Below are 17,378 nucleotides of genomic sequence, written 5' to 3' on the forward strand. Positions count from 1 at the left end.
GTATTTGCCCGGCGATCTTCAGTCTCTGGTTGGTGTGTTCTTAAAGGTCTCGATTTCTTTCTGATCGAATTTTAAAGGAAAAAAAACTGAGTTCTTTTTTTTGCAGAAGACTAACTTCATAAGATTGTAAAAACAGAAAAGAAAAATTTAAGTTTTAAGGAAAACTGAAGTTTAGAAAATTTAAGTACTTGCTGCTGAATGAGCAAAATGGAACACTGAAGATTTCCGGCCAGTCCCTTTGCTCGTAAGCTTTAATCGGCGGCTGATTCCTATCAAAACAATCAGGTTTCACTTCCTCCTAATTCTCTCTTCATCATAAGGGAATTTTCGACTAGGTTTTATTTGATTTTTTATTTCAAGTCTAATATCCTTTATTTATTTATTTTTTCTTTTGAATAAAACCGCAGCCTTCAGTTCGATCTTATTAAAAGTTCATAGTCTTTCATCTGATGCATAATATTCTAGGTCTTGAAAATTAGGTGATTTTCAAAACAAGATTGTATAATCTAAATAAGAATAAATCGGTCAAAATCTTATTTAATGAATAGAGGCTTTTATTTAATTGGCACGCTTTAATTTCGAATTGGGTCGTTAAATAAACAATTTGCACAATGTTCCTTTGTCCGTGTAGTATTTACAGTACTACAACTTACATCTTTTTAAAGAAAAATAAGCTGTTTGATTCTTACAGTTACCATGATGAAAATTACACGCTATAATGATTAAATACTTTAGTTAAGAACATTAAAAAGAACATCAAATAAATAACATATGAAGATAAGTTAAAGTTAAAAGATACAAATAAAATATGTTTTTTTTTAAAAGAAATTGCCCTAGACTTCCTTTCCATTTTCTAACTCCATGTTGTACGACCTCAGGATCGCTATCTTCCTCTTCGATGACCCTGTTTTTGTTGCAGTTTCGCGATCTTGTTTCTTTTTCTTGATTTTAAGGGTCATCCGGCTCAGTCCGTCTGCTAATTCCTCATTTTCTATCTGGTTTGAATATGTTTCATTTCTCTCAGTTTCATTTGTCTTCACAGGGAAAGCAGTTATTCCCTCAAATGGAATCTTTATTTGTGCTCTCCCTGCTCTCAATACATAGCCAGTTTCCCGTCATTATTTTCTCCTCCAGAAGTTACTTTCTTCCTTTAATTTAACTTCCTGTCCAGTTATCAACTCGATTGGCATCATTACCCTTTCCATTGTCGTCGAGTTGACAACTTCGACAAAGGTTGGCATTTTCCACCGGTTGTAATTATTTTTAATAGATTATTTCAGGCTTGTCATGAATCGATTTTTAATGTTTCTAATTTGAGCTCTCTCTCACTCTTTGGAGATCCAATTGTTCTTTTAAGTTTGGGAAGCTTGTTGGGTCTTTTTTTAGCCCGTCGTAGATTGACATAATGGAGGGATAGACAGTTGAGTTTAACTGTCTCTTCTTTCGGAGAGGCAGTTTCGTTTAAGGTTGATCGGGAGCGGGGTCTGAGCTTCTGCAATTCCAATTCATTACTGGGTCATTTTCCATTGTGCTTGAGATCAAACTAAATTCATTAATTTTTTCAAAATTCCGATTGTTTTTCGGACTCTAAAGCTTATAATCAAAATTAAACGTTGAAAGACAATTATAAAAGTTGAACGTTTTATAGATAGAAAATGTGAAAAGTTTAGTATTGGGGTTTTACACGAACCCACCACGGAAACAAAAAGAACAAAGACGGTCCTGGTGTTGATATACCTCAGGAAAAAAACCGAGACATTTTTAAATACCGAATTAATCTCAGATATGAAAGTTTGATGTCGTAAAATCAAAATGGAAATTTGGACATTAATTCACCCCTAATCTTAGGTGTATGTCCATATGGGATCATCCGCAGGATCACCATGGGTTCTCGTTTTATAGGAAAAAAGGACTAGAAAAAACCGGAGGGGGTAAACTTTATATATAGCATCAATAAAAAAAGTTTTTTTTGTCTATTGTTAGAACTGAAAAAATATATGACTATGTGGTTGGGTTTTTGCAATCTTGATGCCTTACCATCTCGGAGGAGTGTAGAGGAATTATAATTGGATATTTTGTTTGCGCTTAAGGAATAATTCCAGGGGTCGGAAAAATCATAAGGAATTTAGCATATTGGGCAAAGTTTAGCTGTAGAAGGGAGGCTTGTTGTGCAAATGGTGATTTTTTGATGGCAATCAATAAAATGTCGGTTACCTGCCATACTGCGGGTTTGAGTGTTTCCCCATTTTGCACTCCTAATCATTTTTTTATATATACTACAGGGGGAATAATGGGACAGCGATCGGTATAATTTGGGACCTGGCCAATTGGGCATAAGATTTTTCCATATTTGGAGAAATGAGCCAGAATTTGCTAATGACAGTCTAAACAAATGAAGTGGGGTGGATGGCGTGATTGGTTACTATACTAATTCTTGATTTAAGATTTTAATAAAAAACAAATCGGGCATTCAAGAGTGGGCTGGCTGATAGTCTTTTGAAAGTACTGTAGTTTTGGTTAGGAAAAATGAAGACAGTTTGGAATGAAAAATAGCAATCTTGGAAGATTTTACTCACAAAAATTGGTAAGCTCATCGAATTCTAAATGTTTTGGGGAATAAATTAATTTATAACACGGTTAGAGGTAGAAAAGTTGCTGTTAATAACATCTTCGTTGTGGAGGAACGCTTTTATAATTTGAATATAAAACCGGCTGCTGCTTTAAACGGTAAATGTTTCTTCGTCATGAAAGCCGGGATCGTATCGAGTGCAAAAAAACTTAATTGTTGTTCATCTGGATGAACGTAGTTACTCAGGTGGACGGTTACCAAGCTTGGTAATTGTCCACCTGAGTGAGCAGATTGTCATCAAGGACAAAATCAATGTCCATTACCAAGCAGAACATTTTATTCAACTTCCTGAAGAAACAGCATAAATATTTAGCCATTTTTGATTGCCTGTACAGGTGTTACTATCAATAATTTTTCCTAAAATTAGGGCGTAAACATCCTGTCGGCATATTAGGCATGAGAATTTGTCGAAAATCAACTTAGTTTTGGACTTCAGAGCCTATAATATCTAGTACAAATAAAATGAATTGGTTTTGGATTTTCCCTTCAGCGGAGTGTTCCCCAATTGAATGGATGTTTTTAATTCGAGACAAACAGGACAAGCGTTTACCATTGTATTAAAGGAGTTTATGCCCAAAACTCATCAAACGCAATTTTTGGAAAAATAGATATGGCAGATGTTTTTGCTTTTATTAATGTAATTATTACACTCAGTAATATAAGGGCGTTTAACTATCATATGTTCACCCTTTCGCTTATTTCTGATTAACTTTAAGTGGTTGCAGATATTACAGACATCAAATACTGTCATCTTAATAACATGAATAATCTGCCTGCATATGGGGCAAGGAATTTTTGCGAATGGTGATTTAGGTCTTAGCTTGAGTTTATTATCACAATTAACGCAAACTAATTGTGGTGGTTGTGAAGGTTTTGATGCAATTTTTTTGTTTGATCACATATTTTTAAGAAAATGGGACACTCACTTTTCATTTTTACTGCTCATTCAATCTGATCTACATCGCAGGAAATGGGAATTGTTAGGCTATTTGCAAAACATAGTATTAAATTCCAGTATTTGCTGGTTGGTTTAATAATGGTGCTGTGGAGCTCATCATTATATTATGTTTCGAAATGTTTTATAAAAACAGGGATTGTTTTGAAATTTTCGGCGAAGATGAAGGAGCGTTGGAATCCTTTGATTCAGACTACCGTTCCTTCGTAAAAGCTTATCATCCTGATCTACGGCACAATTAACATATTCATTGTTCGTAGTACAGGATACTGGGTGGTCAGATACAGAAAGAAAGAATGAACAATATCGGAAGTTGTATAAATACTGATTTACTCAAAAGTACTCTTTGATGTGTCGGATATTAACTATCATATATACTCGTAATTGTAGTTGTAATTGAAATGATTTCTTCATAAGAGAAACTGAAACTGGTTCGTCGTTTATATTAAACATCCTCTTTTCTAATTAGAAAAGTAAGAGGGTTTAGAAAGAACTCTGCGTATGTATCGACAGCGAGAAAATAAGGGTGTTTTCCTGGAACTGTGTTTATAGTCGATATAATGGAGTTAACCTTACCTACATGTAGAACATGAAACTGTTCAGAGTTTATTCTACTCTCAATGAGAGAGTAACATAAGTTTGGTAGCCTAACAAACAGGTTACGGGAGGTTAGTGAAATCATTTGACTTGAAAACGTCTGTGTTTCGGCAAAAGGTTGAAACAAGTATTCGACAAAGCTAGAAAAAACTTCCAATACGGCGAGTTGTGGAAGACTTCAATTGTTCTGTCTTCTCATGTATTACAATAATCGAAGTATACAAAAAGTTTTGGACAGAATGACGCGTTACAGGCGTCGAAAGGTTTTTCTATTTGGTAAAGGAGTACGTGACGATTGTTATGTTTAAATAAAATGAGTTTTGTGCTCACTTTTTACGCACAAAATAAAATTCCTTCACAAGCAATTTCGATTATGACTGAGTTTTTATACTTAATGGTGTGAAGAATAACTTTGTGTTTAGGATTTGTTGCTTTTACGTAAATCTCGTAATTTAGATGATGTTGATAGTCGTTGATAATTAAGTGTAATTGATTGTCAATTGCCACAGAGGGTAAATTGGCTGCTGCTACTCGGCAGTAAAACTTCTTTGGAAAATGAGAGCAGTTTATGACTAGAAAGAGTTTTTAATTTAGTATGTCAAAGCACACTTTTTCTCCAAACTGTATTTTTGCAATGTGTCAATTCTATTTTATTTTCAGTGGGATCAAAATTTTTACACAGAAGTGAATTCCCTCGAAATCCGTTATTATTACTGCCGATCCATTTTCCTAGAGCGAAGAAGAAATATGGTCATATTTTTTTTGAGGAATCAATTTCAGTTTCCTGGACAATTTCCTTAGGTTAGCTTATCATCATAAGGTGAATATAATCATTCGGTTTGGTTATTGGTAATCTTGCTAATGCTTTTACTGCAGGTAGTTTATTTGCGTAACCTGGGAGTTGAATTAGCAAACGAATATCTCGGTCCTAAATTCCTACTAAAATTTAAATGTTTATATCCAAGTACAATGTTTGTATCGTATTTTTACACACAAAAATGATCTCCTGTTTTTGATTTTTAGGAGAGCACATTCGTTACTTTGAAGAAACGAAAGAATAATTATATTTTGGATTTGATGATTCCATGACAGCTTCATGAAGTAAATTTCCTGGATAAACTTTGTTCGCCCATTATAGAAAATCGTTATTCGATCAAAGTATTTTTTGAGAACTCTCAGATGTTAAATTTTTTTAGGGCAGTGATATAGCCAATCGACTGATCCATCAGTGTCCAAAAACATAAAGCGATTACCAGTTGGCATGTATACTGCAAGCCTCGTATTTTCTAACGCTTACATCATTTTTGTGAGAATTTGTGTTCTTTCTAGTTCACATTGATTCTGCAATGATGTCATTTCAGAATGTCTGAGTTGTTAAGCATTAAAATTCCTAATGTACTGTAAATTTGCACACAGATGAAGTTCGTAATCAGTTTCATCGGTACCTACATGGCGCCAAAGAGGGTCCGAATTCTTATTATAACGTTTATTGTGAATGCTTAAAAAATTACTTCCTCCCTGAGGCTAGTTCAAAGATTTCACTCTTATTTGATCGTTCTCATTCATTTGCGTTTGATAAATTTTTTTGTTATGTCTCATGTTGCTGGAATTACCATTTTTCTTGTCAAACCAGCCTGAGTATGAAATAAACAAAGACTCGAAACTTGTTTTATTTAATGCTTCTCGCCTTCTGCAGGCTTCTTGCTGCTTATTGTAAATGCGAATTTTAAGTTCTAAGCCATTGGGTTCCGGTCCCTCACTCAGTGTTTGATTTTGAGGGTGGTCCAACTTAATAGCGTACCTGACCATTTTCGCTTTTTGAGAAAACAACTTTGTGACTACGCAGTTTTTGGGCATATCCCATGATGTTGATTCGCATGCGCTTTTGACCACTGTGCACGGTAGTGAGATACCGTAAGGATTTTGTACTTGCTTTGGTTCTAGATTTACCTTGAGTTAAACTTTCTGCATGTGCGTTTCATAGCTTTAGTGTTTTCTTTGTCCCCTGTTCGAACATGCTGTCGAACTGTCGCCGACTAATGACGTTCCTTCATTTCTGTTTTGTAGAATACTTTCATCCATTTTTATAATTAGTTTCTATAATCTACATTCACCATTTTTATAATCTACATTCACTGTGAGTTTTTGTTTTTGCTGCTGCTTCGCAATCTTCCGGTGGTATAATGTCTTATAGATTATCATGTTCATGTTGTGAACGATGAGGAATGTGCCCACATTCCGCAGTTAAAACAAATGGGAAATGTTTTAACTTTACGCATAACTGCGTTACCTTATGTTCTATAAGACCGTTGAGATACGCTAATTGTGATATCGGTAGTATAAAGGTATTCTGGGCTACCTTTACATGGAGCCTCTTGATTTAAAGCATACAATTACTTTCCTGCATGGTAGAACAGTCATAATGAGTAACTTTGAGAGAGCCCGATACGTTTTCCATATCATTTTTGAAAATGACAAGAGCTGTAAATGTTGAAATTAGAATAGAAAATTCCATCATTTTGCGAAGTTGCTAAAAGTTAGCAATAGTAAATTTTTCGGTTGATTTTTATTGAAAGAAACCATTTAGTCTGAAAAATTGACTGGTTTGATTGACAGTTACGTGTAGGGTCATAGTTTGAATATTTTTCTGTATCTAAATTGATAACCCGGGGATTACAAAATCAGTTTTTATGTTTTACTTAGGTAAATTTATTATAGGTTATTTAGTTGAACCCTGATTGATAGAAGCTGGGTTGTCGTCGATGTCTCTGAAGTTATTGATTGTCAAACCCGTTTGAACAGTTGGCTGTTCATTTGGGGGCTAGTGTCTTGATGTAGATGGTATGAATGACAATTCGCCGATGTTTTTACCATTCCTATTGTTTGGATGAAGCGGTGCTGAGGTTTACCTTCTTTGGGCTAGTCTTGGCGTACGTGTCATTTGTAAAGTGTCTGGGTTATTTTTGAAATCTTGAGTCTTTATTTGTTAAGGATTTTTCTTGTTCAATTTTATGTGGTTCTACATTATTTTCTCGTCTATAGTATATTTCGACCGGTAAGTATTCCGATGAACTCATTGGGTTTTTGAAATGATTTGTTGAATAGTGGTGTATTCACAATTTTATTCCTTGATTGCATAGGGTTTTATAGATTAGTTTTAATGATTCGTCTTTTAAAATATAGTTTTTCACTAGTTTTTTTGCTTTTTCTTCGATGGGAAAAGATTCCATCAGATGAATTCTCTGCGCTGTCTTTTTTATAACTTGATCTAAATCTAGTTGTATCTCATAATTCACATTCAGTATTTTTCTTGTTACCGTATATGGGCCTGATCGTAGTTCTTGTAACTTCTTTGATTTGCCATCTTCGATGGAATGGTTTTCCATAAGAACTTTTTGAACTACTTCGAAGAGTTTTTGTTATAATTGTTTGGATATTGTGACTTTTTGCATTTGTTTCAAGGCTTTCGTGCTAGCTGTATTATAGATGTATTTAAATTGGTTCTCTCGTATAGGTTGAGAAGAATTATTTTTTGGTTTTAATTATGGTTGTATAGCTTTATTTGATGATGTTTGTAAAGAATGTCTGTGTAATGGAAGACTAGTACAAAGTTCAGAGTTGCTCGTTAATTCTCAATTTCGAAGTAATCCTAGTCTTCAAGAAATCGGTATTTGAGGCTTTTTTCCATAAACAATTTTGTTAGTTGTTAATCCAGTACTTACGTTGATAGTGGTATTATGAGCGAAAGCGAATTTTGCAGCTTGATCACTCCTATCTCATTTTGCTTGTTCTGAAATGTGTTGCTAGATGTTTGTTTTGGATTTCCACTTTACCAATCGTGCATGCTGATAATGCGGTTCTAAGAGCATGTGTTTTTCCTAGTTCATGAAGCCAACTAGTGAAACCTTCGTTCATAAAAGCCGTTCCTTTATCAAAAACCAGTTTTTGGGGAATACTAAATATGAGGATGAAATTTTCTAAGTTTTTTTTTCAATAGCTGTAGTATTAGCTACTGGATATACTTGAAGGAACCGAGAAAATGAATCAACTACAAAAGTACTGTATTCGGAAAAAGTACTGTATTCGTCCATTGTTCTAAGGGTGCTTCGTTTAGATCGTGACGTTTTTTTTTACAGTCAAGACATTCTGTTATTATCTGGGCTATCCATTTTTTAATCATGCCTGGCCTAAAGGAAAATCGTTTTATGTTCGTAATGGTTTTGTCTCTTCCAACAGGACCTGAATGCGCCTGATGATTGATCTGTATGGGCCAAGTCAAATGTTTTTATAAAGAGTGGCATGAGTACAAATAATTTAAGTTCTTTTACTTCGGTATTGTCTGATGTTTGGTCTATACAACGACAATTTCTCATAAGAAATGCGTTTTCAAATTTGTTTAGATATGAAGAAAAAGCTCTTGATTGTCTATAATGCATATTTTTTGTTGTCTTTTCTTACTAGCTTTTTAAAAAATCTTTGACTGCATCGGTGTCTTGTTCTTTGGCAACCAGTTCAGTATTTAAATCTATTTATAATTTTTCCTAAATTATTGGAACTTTCGAATATCTGAATAAGATTATCTTTGTTTGTAAGTGCCTCGTTCGACAGTTTGGTTGCCTTTTTTTTATTTTCTAGTTTATTGTATAGTAACTCACATAATGCAATTTCATCGTTTAGCAAAATTTATCGTATCCTTTCATCTTGTTCATCCATCGTTTGAAAGTATAAGAGCATTTCCTTGGGCATTTTGATTAATGTGTCGTTGTTTATTTTGAATTGAGTTATACCGTTCTTGTTTTTTTAACGACAGGAAAAAATTCATCGCTGGTTCGTTTTTTGGTATCATATACAATGAAATATTTTTCCTCGTTGCTATTTTGTCGTAGAATTAAATTTTCTTAGGGATCTGATCAGTATAAAAATATTTTGAATGTGGCGAACCTAATAAATAGTGTTCGTATGTTTGTAAAGCTGATACGACACCGCGAAGCTCTCTAACTGTTGTTGACCTTTTCTGTTCGTTTTTATAATATACTTCTGAAATAAATGATATAATACGTTTCCCTTCCGGCATTTCTTGTACCAGTATTGAACCTATTCCTATTGTTGATGAGTCTACATGTACATGGAAAGGATATCTTGTGTCTGGTGTTGCTAGAATTGTGTATGCGCTAATTCCTTTCTTTATTTCGTCAAACAGTTTTTCGTGATCTGGTGTTTGTTTAAAAATAATATCGTTTTGTATCATAGAAAGGCTTTGAGTCTACATGTAAGTTCTGTATATACATAGTATAAAATCCCAAACAACCTAACACTCATTACATCTCTACTGTTTTCTGGGGATTTTATCGCTTTGTGATCATCTACTTTTTTCTTGACTGGTTGTATAACATCTTTAATTATTACTTGTCCTAAAAACTGTACTCTTCTCAGAAAAAAACTGTTTTTTTTTCTGGTTGAGCTTTTAATCATGGTTTTCTTAAAAGATCATGGTATGTAACATTGATGACGAACATTTTTACTGTTTGTGCTTGCTTTATGGTATCATCTATGCAGGTTACTGATTGATTTCTTTTTATTAAGGGTGCAAAATGTATTGTCATTATTCTTCTGAAAAGTAGACCACATAACCCGTAGAAACATAGTTTAAAATTGTATTGTTTTGATCCAATTACCAAGCTTGTTAATTGTTATGTTTCCTCAGTTAAACGTACTTGATGAAACGCGGAGTATAAATCACTCGTGTTGAAGAAATTTCCTTTGAGCTTAGTTATGAGCGATCCTATTCGCTCTAATGGGAATGAATAACGATTTAAATCGGTTATTGAGTTCAGGTATTTCGCATCAATAACGAGCTTAACTATGTTTCCTTTTGGTATTATTATAATAGGATTTATAAATTCTGATTTCATTTCAGTTTACTTCCCATTTGTCGATTTATTCCTGATTTGCATAGTTGGTCTAGAAAGTCCTCAAGTTCTTCCTGGCAGTGTAATGAATTTCACGATGGTCTTTGTTTAGTCAATACAGAGTTTGGTAAAAGCTTTACATGGAAATTTTGCTTTATTAGTCGTATTTGTGTTTTGAATATACGTCTCTATTTTGTAATAGCATATTCATTAGCTCTTGTAATTGATCTTGTTATATATGAGTAAATGAGTGAGTAATTACAATTTTTCAAAAACTCTTGATTTTTCTTGTCAAATGTTTTCTGAATATCACGAATTTGTTTATCTGTAAATTGTGCTTTAGAATTTATCTGAGATTTGGGTTCGAAGTCTTTAATTTCTTTGCTCAAATATTTTTCTGGTTCGTATTTAGTTGTATAATCTAGTTCTTTTTGTTTCAAGTTTTCTTTGTTTTTCCTTTCTGAGTTTTTATTAACTGTACCAATTGAATCCTTTTTGAAAAACAGTTGATTTTATGATGATTCGCTGACATGAAAAATTTGATCAAAAATTCCATAAAAGCAATATTATCTGCAACGCTGTAGATTGTGTTTGAATCAGTTTCTGTGTCTTCAAAAATTTTACGTATTGAACTTTTAGATATAATGATCTTCGATTATTTAAGATTGTTTAACATTATGGGTAAAGTTTTCTCGTCATGGTTACAATATGTGTTATAAGTGTATATTCCTTTTTGCTGTAAGTCTTTTTTAAGTTCGAAAGATGTTTCTTCTTTTAAAAAGTTTGATCTGCGGAGGATATTGACACGCGTTAATTTTGGTGCTACAGTTAGTTTGGTCCAAAAATAAATTTTGATAATTATTTATGAATGGACTGTTTTTGCTTTTTATATTGCTGATAGCGACTGATACTTCTGGGTAGATTTTAAGTTCTAGTTTTTGTGTTGAGAAATCTATAAATTTAGTTGAATTAGAGAAAAAACCCATACCTAGTATTTTAAGCTTACATCCATTGTTGGCCGCAAATCATGCTATTATTTTTAATGAATAATCCCATTTACTGTCAAAACTGGCGTTAATATTTGTATATCCTAAGAGTTTAAGTTTATGTCCAATAACATAGAAAGGTTGTCTTGTAGAAATGATCTTCTACTTCGATCGGGTAAAGAATCGCTTCTGCTAATATTTTGATTATAATTGCTTGAATTTGAGTTATACATATTGCGATGATATTTGTAACTTTGATCGTTTAATCTATTATTGAAATCCCTATCTCTTGATCTATCTCCGCCTTTTTCAAAACTTCTTTGACCTTTTGTAACTCCGAAGTCACTGCGTCCTTCTGTCGTGTCTCCGTCTCTTTTTCTCTCTTCAGATCTTCATGTACTGTACTGAAAATCTTCATGTCAGTACGCGCCTAAAAAAACAGCACTATTATGAAACTCAAATAGTGCTGCTTCCCAATCTTAACTAAGCGTCATTTATACCCAAAAAACATATGTAAGAACTCCTATGATGAAACTTCAAAATGTAGAAGAAAAGTCTTATAGAAAGCGATTATAAATTGAAGCAGAAACTCTAAGCAGACTCTAAGAAGAAATAGTTTCTCGTTTCTAGAAATTGTTGCTCGTGTCTACTCGTATTACTTTTCCCAGTTCCTCGCTCAGTTTCGCGCAGACCTCGTCTGCCTCGAAAAGTCTCATCTCCATTTCCTCCTCCCGTACTCGCTTCAAACTCCACTTCACATCACTCTCGCCTCCCTTGCCATGTCATAAAAAAGACTCCTAAATCACCACACATCGAATTAACTTCACACATCTAAGTCACATATCACACTTCCTTATTTAGTTGCAACTTCGCAAAAAAAAACCTTCTTTTCATGTTACTTCCTTAGTCATTTCAAAAACTTTTTCACGACAATCCAATGCGCAATTTTTTCACATAGTACTTTCCGAGCGTCTACTAAGCCGAAACACGTGGCTAGACGCCAATTGTTCCGAAAACAAAAAGTGCCCAAGGAATTTGTTCTCACGAAAAAAATACTATGTTCTATTTTGTCAGAAATACTACAAATTCGACGCTTTTTTATGGAAAATGAAAACGAAAAATTCGATGTCAGAAAAAAAAGACAAGAAACTGAACCACTAGCATCAATCAATCTTTTAGTATTTTTGGAGCGTCCACTAAGCCAAAAATACGTGGTTAGACGCCAATTGATCCGAAAACAAAAAATACCAACGAAAATTGTTCATGAAAAGAATCAATTTTTTTAGGAAATACGAAAAATTCATTATCAAAAGAAGCAAACAATAACACAAAAATCGAAACAAAGTAGCTCATAAATGGAAACAAGAAAAAAATAAAATTGAACCTTTTAAAAAAACTTTTGCTGCGTCGAAATCGATCCTACGACCGGGAGATTTATATTCCCCTGTCCTCGCATCTAAAAAACAAAGCGGCACAAAAAACAAATAGAGAAAATTTGCATGTAATGAATTGTAAAACAAAACACTAAATTATGTATAAATTAAGCATTTCAAAAAACATAGCGAGATATTTTTCGTTTGTCTGAAATCGAGCTTTTTATTATTGCATTGTTGTTTGGAACAAACAAACTTTTTCGGTTCACTTTTTCGCCACCCAACCGAGATCTATCGAAATTATTTGTTCTACTATTGAACTCTAGAGGTTATGGGGGTATGGTCTGCTATTGTTATTCCGCTGATTATAGTTATTATTTCGATTCCTATAACTGTTTTCTTCACGAGGCCTAGATCTCCTTTTATAATTGTCTAAAAATTGTTCTCGATATTGAATTTATTTCGGTTTTGATCCTTGTGGTCTTTATTTAAAGCAGACATTGATAGTATAACCTGACGTACGACACTAATACAAAATCGGATATTGTTCTGTTTGTTTCTAGGTTCATTGGGATTTTAAGCTGCATTTATTTTACGATCCTTCATTAGTCCTGTTAACTTCTTAAGTTGATCCTTTATTCCTTCTATTTCCAATTTATTATCATCACTACTCGAGGCTGTTCCAGTAAATTCACTACTTAGTGCAAAACTTAAGTCTTTTGTAGCAATATGATCTTTTAATTGTTGCCAAGTTGCCGGTGGATTCTAAGTTAGGATTTTATGTGTCTTCAGTTTTAAGCCTGCCGCGCAAAAAATTCCATTTTCTTTGCAGTTCATTGATCATCATTAAAAGTTGGACTAGGCCATCCACGATCTACTGCGGTGCTTAATCCGTGGATATAACTGTTGATAAATTCATCAGGTTGTCTTATGTTTTCTGCTTCTATTCGTCTTCTATACTTGGCCTGAGCATCAGTGAATCTATCTATAAACTGATATCTTAAATCGTTCCAAGGTAAACCCGCTGCTTGTCCCTGATACCATTGATTGGCTGGACCTCTCAATTTTGAACCTAAGAAAGCTCTTATCATATTTGTCCTGATCGTCACCTGAGCCTGCTGGTCTAGTGCCTAGGGAAAATGCTTGGTAAATATTTTTCTCTGCTCTATTAAGAAAATCTCTTGCATCTTCATTTGGATCTAAGTCGATAACTTTTCCGCCCGCTAAATCGGGATACTTGTTTTATTTCCTAATAGTATGGCTAAAAGTATATAAATGTTTGGATGTATTGTATGATGTATTGTATGATAAAATAAGTTTGAGGAAAACTGAGGATAAGCCGCGACAATCGAAGGATTAGAAGAAATAGCAACAAACGTGAATGGTTGGATATTTAATGTATATCGAAAACGTGTCATAAAAACCAATGATTCAATAGAAAACACCCGAATCCGTTCCTTCCTTTTCGGTTATTGTTATTTCCTCCGCTAGTTTTTCGTAATTGGTAGCTTTACTGATGAATGATTCAGGTTTAAGTTACGTTAAGGTGGTCAAGATAAAAATAAGTTCAGGGAAAATTGAGGATAAGCCGCGACAATTGATGAAAGTTTAGAGTAAATAGCAACAAACCTGAATGGTTGGATATATATGTGATGAAGAATTCAATTTATCATACAATTTAGGATACTCTTAGATTGCATATAGGACCATTTAAAACCGTCGAAAAACAAGAATGAAGATATTAAATAAATTTTTGAGCACTTTCGATGAATAAGGATTTTGCTAAATATAGCGATACTAACTTCAAACTGAATTACGGCGTGTAATTATTGGATTACTGGTCAAAAAAAGGTATTTCCTACTAGCGTTTTTAGGTAGAGAACGATTCTTTCAGAAATTTTGTATATTATTAAAATAATAGTTATTAGTTAATTTCATGAAATGATGTCAGTTAGAAAGCCGTCTAATTTTTTATCGAGGTTTCGTCTCGGTATGCCTTATTGTACCGGCAAAACTCTCCAATTTCCAACTCTTCATCGGGTAACTTTTTCTACAGCATTTCACAAAGAGCATTTAGTTAATACAAAATGTTTGGAGGACAATCAGAGACGTTTCGACATTGAAAATGACGGCAGATGAAGCGACAATCGCAGCTCATTTTCAAGAGCAAAAACTCAATTCTTGTGTTCTGAAATCTGTAACTATCAAAATTAACCATTTAAGACCAGTTTTTTGACTCATGGTATCTAAATTTGGGTTTAAGTAGTTCAACTTTTGCTGTTATATCCTAATCCGTTTACAGAAACTTAAAATTTTGTTCCGAAACTTTACTTATTTTAGCTGAAACATTTGATCTTGTAACTGAAACTTAAACTGAAACCTAAAGTTTTGGTTGGTAAAAATCGATTTTCTAGTGCTTAAGCTATCATTTGAAACCTAGTTTATCAATATAAAGTGAATGTGTTAGTGTTTTAGCTCAGCTCAAGTTTTTGTTGTGAATTTTAATTTTTGCGTGCTGAAATCAAAACTTGGTGTTTAGTGCTAGGTTGCATATAGGACCAGTTAACCCCCCTTGAAAAACAAGACTGAAGAAATTTAGTTTTTGAGGATTTTGGATGATTAAGGATTTTGCTAATTATAGCGATAATAATTTTAAACGAAAGTTTCGGAATGTATTTAGTAGATTGTTGGACAAAAAAGGTATTTCCTTCTAGCGGACTTAGGCAGAGAACGATTGTTACAGAATTTTTTTATTATTATTTTTGTTAATAGTTAAGTTATGAGCGAATGTCATTTAGAAAGCCGTCTTATATATCCTAAAGTTGGAAGAATATCGAGGGTGACTGTTAGCGTAGGGGGTACGTTTCGCCTGAACCCTTCTAGGATCTTTTGTCAAGTATAAGACAATTAAATTGTGTTTCTCTCGAAAGACACTTTTTGTTTCTAGCTTTTTGAAGTTGAAAACTAATATGACAAATACTCAAAGATCATATTCATATTTTTTGAATTTGAAAGCTGCTTCGAATTTGTTGGAAAAAAGAACATCTCAAGGAGTAGTTTTCTGCTGCGGTCGCACCAGTTTTACTAAGCGATCATTGGTGTTTGACTGCATAGTAATCTGTCATAAGTCTCACCTAAGATCGTCAAGTTTCTTGACAAAAGTTAAACTAGCAAAAAATTTAGAAAAGAGTATGAATTAATGAGCTTGATAATTATGAAGCACTGGGTTATTAGTTTAAATAATTGAATCGAGCAGCCTAAAGAAATTTTCCTATAATGGAAGAGGTTGCAGTACTATTTATACTTCTATATTTTATCTTACTAAAGTTGATGGTGTGGTTGATTTCTCGAGTCATGCTTCAGTAGGTCCTCTCTTCTGAATCGTCTTTACGTCTTTTGAGGATTTGCCCAGTGATCTTCAGTCTTTGGTTGGTTTGTTCTTGTTGATCTCGATTTTCTTCTGATCGAATCTTAAAGGAGAAAAACTGAATTCTATTGTATTGCAAAAGACTAACTTTTTCAGATTGTAAAAACAGAAAAGAAAAATTTAATTTTTAAGGAAAGCTGAAGTTTAGAAATTCAAGTACTTGCTGCTAAATGAGCAAAATGAATCACTGATGATTTCAGGCCAGTCCTTTTGCTCGTAAGCAGAAACCGGGGGCTGATTCATCTATCAACGTAATCAGATATCAACTGCTCCTTCATTCTACCTTCATCATAAAGGATTTTTTAACTAGATTTTGATTTGTTGTCAAATCATATATACTTTGTTTATTAGTTCATTTTGATTAAAACTGCAGCATTCAGTTCGATCTTTTTAAAAGTTCATAGTCTTTTGTCTGATGCATAATATTCCAGGTGCATCTCTGCTTTAAGCAAGGAGGAAATCTGGGCGGCCAGCAAGACTAATAATTATTAATCCATTTTGTGAAATGTGATAGTTGAAAGGGACGTGTTAGTGGATACCGCCCTTTTGATTTACTGAGCATGAAAAATGAGAAAAAGTAATTAAAAGGTAGGTGATTATCAAAACAAGGTTTTATAGTCCTAACAAGAAAAAATCAGTCAGTATCTGATTTAGTGAATAGAGGCTTTAATTTAATTGGCACACTTCAATTTAGAATTGGGTCGTATTCAAGCTAAGCAGACAATTTAGTCAGAGGTCTTTTGTATCGTAATGTTCGCAATACTACACTATACTTGCATCATAGTATAGAAATGAGTGAACAATGACGTGTGTGAGAAAAAAGCCGGATTTATAGTACAATCCCCCCCCCTAAGTGACCTACCCTAGAATGTACTTCCCAAGCATGTATTAATTCTGAAATTTAACTCGCATAAAATATGAATTTCAAACTAGCATGTAGAATATACGACTCGAGAAAAAAAATTTTATACGGAATCGCTATTTTATACTGTTAAAAACCTAAAATATAAATCATATCCTTGAATCGAATGCCTTTTTTGATTAATTTAGTTCGCCCTCAAAGTTAAAATCTGGTAAACTGGTATTTTCACCCCCCCCCCTCTCCTAAATCGACTCAGGGGGGAAATTGTACGATTGATCAAAAAGAGCTTCGCAAACTCGTACCAGAAATACTAAAATTTCGGAACGGATATATTTCTTCAAAATCGAGCTTTGTGTGTTCCAAGATGTTAATAAGCTTTGCTGGCCAGTAGCGTTTTCGACTTTTATCCATGTATTTTTGATGCAACTAGGAGCTTTTGTAAATTATTTCAGTTTTTAAAAGTAACCTTATTTATATTTGTGATTTTTGTTGATTCTTTAAATAGTCCATATTTGTGAATCTATTTTAAAATATTTCCGTCGATGAAGTAAAATATTCATTTTGGGATATCATCGAGTTATTTTACTGCAAACTTGCTTGTAATTTTTAAACCTTTTTCGACTGTGTATTTTATTTTAAC

The sequence above is a fragment of the Symsagittifera roscoffensis genome, chromosome 4, assembly GCF_963678635.1.
Source record: "Symsagittifera roscoffensis chromosome 4, txSymRosc1.1, whole genome shotgun sequence".
NCBI classification, from domain to species: Eukaryota; Metazoa; Xenacoelomorpha; order Acoela; family Convolutidae; genus Symsagittifera; species Symsagittifera roscoffensis.